The sequence below is a fragment of the Microtus oregoni genome, unplaced genomic scaffold (genome assembly GCF_018167655.1).
Source record: "Microtus oregoni isolate MIOR12 unplaced genomic scaffold, Mior012 000001F_ref0000356, whole genome shotgun sequence".
Classification (NCBI taxonomy): Eukaryota; Metazoa; Chordata; class Mammalia; order Rodentia; family Cricetidae; genus Microtus; species Microtus oregoni.
The window spans coordinates 60,823,867-60,829,773 of NW_024543060.1; the positions used below are offsets into that span (position 1 = coordinate 60,823,867).

The following is a 5,907-nucleotide window of genomic DNA, read 5'->3' on the forward strand; positions in this document are numbered from 1 at the left end:
CAATTGGTATGTTAATTTCCTTGTATTATGTTAATGTAGTCTTTTGTCTTACTCCTACCTTTTTGGGTCAGAGGTATTTTAAGCAGTTGGAAATTAAACATGGGCAAATTGTCAGTACTCACTGGAATTCACTGCTGATACTATCCTATATATTTATCCGTTTTATTATTTTCATTTGTGTTTTCATATTCTTTACTATATTTCTAAATCCCATGCCTTCACCCTGGCAAGAGGTATTTTTGTAGTGGCTGGTCCCTGACATTTATGTCTCTTACTTAATGATAATTCCAAACCTTAAGTAAAGGGATGTGTTTTAGATGTATCAGTAGTGACTGGGCTCCACAACTCTGAGCTTTGATTGGTTGTGCTTTTCTATAAGAGTCTCCCTTTGTAGAAAAGAGAAGATTCCTTGCTGAGGGACAAAAACTACACTTATCTGCAGGTATAAGACAAATACTTAGAATGTTGTTAGGGAGTCTGTTATTTTAGTAAAGTAGTGCCTGTGGGTTGTTTAAGATCCACTCCCTCCAATTAGAGTCGCCCTTTTCCATTTATTCCTTCAGATGCCATGTACCCTGATTCTCCACTATTTTTCTTCTTTTACACATGTGTAAAACATACGCAGAATTTAAAAATGTATTTTTATAATATAAAATATAAATTGTAAATTTCTATATAAAATCTAAGTATTATAAAAATTATAATGGTTTAGCAGTTTTCAGGTAGAAATCATATAATCCAAATGACCTATGAACTACTTTTAACCTAATTTTTTTGGTTTCTAGAAATATACTTTGCCCACACAAGTAGATCTTCAAAGGAAGGGTAGTACAAGCTACATTAAGCCGACGTGAACACTGAAGGTCAAGCCTAACTTACTGATAGATATTTGACTGACTTATGCCTGGTTTCAAAGAGTCCATAGTCAATAGTGCAGACTAGGTTTCCAAGGACGATTATATTATTCATCATCAGGAACTCATGAGTGAGATGTAGTTAATTCATCTAATGATGTAATGGGTATATATAGATAAGGTCCACTATGTTTCTCAATAGAAGTACATTTAAATCTTCAAAATAACAAGAATATTTTTGTGTAATGACAATAGCTCAATAGTATATCTATTCTCTTATCTCTTTGTCAAAATGGATTTAATCTCCAAACTGAACATTCCTAAGGCAAATTAAACATATTAAAATTGATATATAGGAGCCATAAATGCTGATAAATAACACAACACTTGGGAGACTTGTAGAGAGCTGCGTGGAGCCACGCCTAAAAGATGGCGCTGGCTTCCGCCCTCCAAGATCCCAAAAGGGAGCGCTTTCTGATAAACAATTCCTTATTTGGCTAAGACCGGATTCTTGCAATCATCACCCAATGATCGCAAGCGGTTTGCGTATGTGTGGCCCAATGGACGGTGTCCACGTGGCTATCCAGGGTTGGTAGCCCAGGCCTACTTAAGGGCTGGGAGAGGCTTGCCTGTGGAGAGAAGAGAGAGAGATACAATTGTAAAAAAGGTCCTGAATAAAACTTCTTGCAAGAAGAGCTTCGGTGTCGCATCATCCTTGCTGGCCGAGGCGGTCGCAACAGAGACTGAAGACGCAGCGCCATTTCTTCAGCCCATGAGTTCAAGAAAATTCTGCGCTATGTAGCATATAGCACAAGGGCATAAGGAATTATTAAGACACTTGTATACAGTTTCACAGATTTTGTAACACAACGTAAAATACGTGGAACATTCTTTTTGAAAGTTGCCTACAGTATTCCGTCACACACAGAGCAAGTATCAAACAGCAATCACTAGCTGGAGGAACTTATTAACGGTCAGTTTAACGGAGGAAACAGCTTTGTCTCCTGTTTTTTATATTTCACTATTTGGGTATCCTGAATCACCAGTCCCCTCAGCATTTCATGCCCTATAGTATGTGTTCTTTACAGCACTAACTGAAGTGTCCCTCACAAGAAAAATGACAGTGTAACATTGACACCTCCAAGTTCTCAGGAGCTCTGTGAATTTTCTAAGTTAAATCCCAGTCCTTTGAAGGTTGGAGATGGCCACCTGCAGCTTATAAGGAGAAAGTCCCAGAAGAACAAATTCACTGATAACACTGTGATACCTTGAGCACTTGGGTCAATTCTCAGAGGTTCCCAAGTTCTGAGACAAGAAGTTAAAGTTATGTATGAACTGGTAGACTTGGTCCCTCTTAACTATGGACTTTAGAAAACAGCAAAGAGAAAACAATAAGTTTTATGTATTATAGGAACGCACTCATAAATTGTTATTCAAATGTCATTTATCAGAGAAGAATTTTAGGGAAGTCATAGATAACTTGGAATAAAAATAGTATGTAGAAATAAAGATTTCAAGATGTACATTTCAAGTAACATTAAGAATTCTGTAATAAATATGTATTTCCTGTTTATTAAAGGTGTCTTTGTGTTTGATTCACACATTTAATTTTATCTCCCACCTCTCGTGTGTGTGTGTGTGTGTGTGTGTGTGATGTATGTACATGACTGAGTGTGGTTTGGATGCATACGTGACATGGTATATGTATGGTGGTCAGAGGATAACTTTTTGAGTCTTTTTTTTTTTTCTACCATGGGACTGGAATAGAATTCAGTGTTTCAGCTATTGAGAGATGTACTCTCGTGTTGAGTATCTGACAGTCCAAGATTTTCTAAATACTTAAATATTGTGATGTTAACTGCAAAAGCATTTATGACTTTGTTGTACGATGTTTTTATATATTGTTTTACTCTTTTGAGTATATTTCATAATATGAAGTTTGAAGAAATTCTTAAATGATAAACGGTTAATTTAGAAACTGAGTTGTTAAACTTAGCTTAGAGTTTGTATGTTCTTTCTCCAAATGATGCTCTAAAATTCAATATGCATTTCTACAACAGAAACACCAAGTTCATAAACCACAGTGGTTATGGAAATGTTAAGGAAGACAACCTGTGCACACACATCAACAGCAAACTGTATTCAATAAAATCTGTGTTTGTTTTTCTCTGATTTTTCAAAAACAATTGTGGTTAAGTTTCAAAGGCATTGGAGTAGACTCACACCAGCTTGTGAGTGTCACATAAAATGTGCAAACGTTTGGTGGTGGGAATATAATCTCTAACCCAGAACATTAAGGGAAGTAGGGAACAGTTTAAATGAGCTGTGCTGTGGGAGCAGCAGAGTTGATGAAAATGGTAAAAAAAAAAAAATCCAAGAAGTACAAATGAAAGGGAAAAAAAGAAAGATTTGTAAATCAACTAATTTACTTTTCAAATGGAAACTAATTTATTTTATTTAAAGTTTTCAAGCCCCTTTCTTTTACTGGTATTTGCTTTCCCAGCTCATTAAGTTTCTGAATGATTAGTCTTTCCTCTCTGAGGAAGGAGAATGAGATTATTTAGTGAAGTGTGGGAGGGCTGAGCCCTTCAGGACATAGTTTAATCCAATGAGAGGGAACTCTGAGTTAAGGTTCCCATGCAATTCATACTCATAAAAAATGATCATATTTCTCATTGCCTTTTCATGCACTGTAAATATAGAATGATCCATATTCATGTCATTATCTAGTGCTAGTATGTATAAGCATGTGTCACAGATCTACATATGTAAGCATTGAGTCAACCTATGTTCTATTAGCTAATTTCGATATCAGGGTAGTAAGATAAACTTCTATTAGAAAGCATGATCAAATTAAACTAATTTACAGTTTTGCCCTATTTGTGGGGAAAAAATCAGGAAGGTTATTTTGATAATTGAGCTTAGACCCATAAAATATTGTATAAAACTTCAATCTCCAAAATAATTATTCCTGATATATTATAAATTGATGTTCCTCATGTGACAAATTAAAGTGAACTAGTTTAGAATATGTGGAGAACTCAGAAGGTCAGGGCCACCATCACATGGTTTAAGCCCACTCACATTCCCTTACCATTGGAATAACCATGGGGACATGGAGAATGAAGAAACTCTAAATCACCAACACATTTTACTGTCACCTTCAAGGTGTTTAAACTGAATCCCCCCCTGTCCTTCAGGAACTCTCTCTTACTTGCAATCTTAATAATGTTTTTAACTTTAATGAAGCTAGTTTTTAATACTGTCTTTTATAGATCATGCTTTTGTTGCTTATAGAAAACTCACTGCTGGGAAGCAAGAGCAGAGTCCGAACTCGGGTTCTGACAAGATGGTGGGGCTGCCCCACAGGATCATCAAGGAAACCCAGCGTTTGCTGGCAGAACCAGTTCCTGGCATTAAAGTAGAACCCAATGAGAGCAATGCCTGTTATTTTCATGCAGTCATTGGGGGCTCCCAGGATTCCCTCTTTGAGGGAGGGACTTTTAAACTTGAACAAGTCCTGTCAGAAGAATACCCAAAGGCAGCACCTAAAGTACGTTTCAGGACCCAAGTTTATCATCCCAATGTAGACATGATGGGAAGAATATGTTTAGATATTTTGAAAGGTGAGTGGCCCCAGCACTACAGATTCGCACAGTTCTGCTGTCAATCCAGGCTTTGTTAAATGCTCCTAATCCAGATGATCCATTAGCAAATGATGTAGCCGAGCAGTGGAAGATGAATGAAGCCCACACCATAGAAACAGCGAGAGTATGGACTAGGCTATATGCCATGAATAATATTTAAGTCAATCAGATCATCAAGTGTACATACATTACTTCTCCTGTTCTGCCAAGACGCTTCCTTTTTTTTTTTTTTTTTTTTTTTTTTGGTTTGCATTTAATGGACACAGTTAGAAACATTACAAAATAAAGCCCAGGCATCTTCATCTTTGGTGATTTGCAAATCTATGTTTTGTTCTGACACTGTAGGAAAGCATGAGCAGAGGCTAGAAGTGTTATCCAGGTTGTTGTGAAGTGTTTAAAAGCAGTGACTCTGCTTGGACATGTTTCCCCACCATAATTTAAGTACAAAGCACTGTGAATGAAGGTAGTTGTCAGGGTTAGCTGCCAGGGTATCAGTGTTTCTATTTTATTTTATAGCGGGAAAGTTTTACTTTAATTTTATAGTCTCCTTTCCCCCTGCCCCTCCTGTGGGATCTAATTGCAGCAGTTAAATGCAGCTAACCAGATTTTTAGAATATGTTCTCTAGCAAGTCTAACTTTAGACACTATAGATGAACAAGCTTGATTGTCTGAATCAAAATGGGAACATTAAATAAACATCACAGCCCTCACTAATAACACTGTGACTTCGTTGTCAAGTGTAGATTTTCTGCCCCATCCCCCCTTCCGAAAGAAGAAGAAGAAGAAGAAAATCTTCTGACCTTTCTTTATAGCATGTCTGGAAACTTCTGTAAATCTTATGCTTTAGTAAAATGTTTTTTTGTTATTCTACTTTACCTTTGTACAGTTTATTGTAACGTACTTATTCTTCTTTCCTGATGTGAGAATTGTATTTAAAATTATATCACATGGAATATTCTGTTTTGGTCTTCTCCATTTGACAAATTGATTGTCAAATGGAGAATTTTACCAGTTTGTTTCATTGATGCAGATTTGTGATAGAATTTTACTGAATGGGTATTTATAAACTGGCTCTGAGCATGTATGAAATATCAGTATCTGTCCTTTTTTAAAAAACTTACTAGCAATTTTAAATGTATGTTACCTGATTTAATTAGGTAAGAAAACAAAGACAACTCATTGCCTAGCTTAAGGGCCTTTAGAATTTTTCCTGTATTATTTTTTAGAAATGTTATAATTTATATTTTATATTTATGTCTATAATATATTTTGAGTAAATGATAACAGTTTAATATAGTATGGTGTTTGCAACATATAGCTATTATTACATGGAATTCATATTTTAAAATAGTAAGTTTCTTATAAATTCTTAAACTGTTTCATATTTCTTTTTTGGCATTTTAGCA

At 35.6% G+C, this 5,907-nt stretch overlaps 1 pseudogene; it reads left to right on the forward strand.

Annotated features, from left to right (window-relative positions):
• Positions 1–4,203: 4,203 nt before the first annotated feature.
• On the forward strand, positions 4,204–4,661 carry LOC121464341 (annotated as a pseudogene).
• The last annotated feature ends 1,246 nt before the right edge of the window (positions 4,662–5,907 follow it).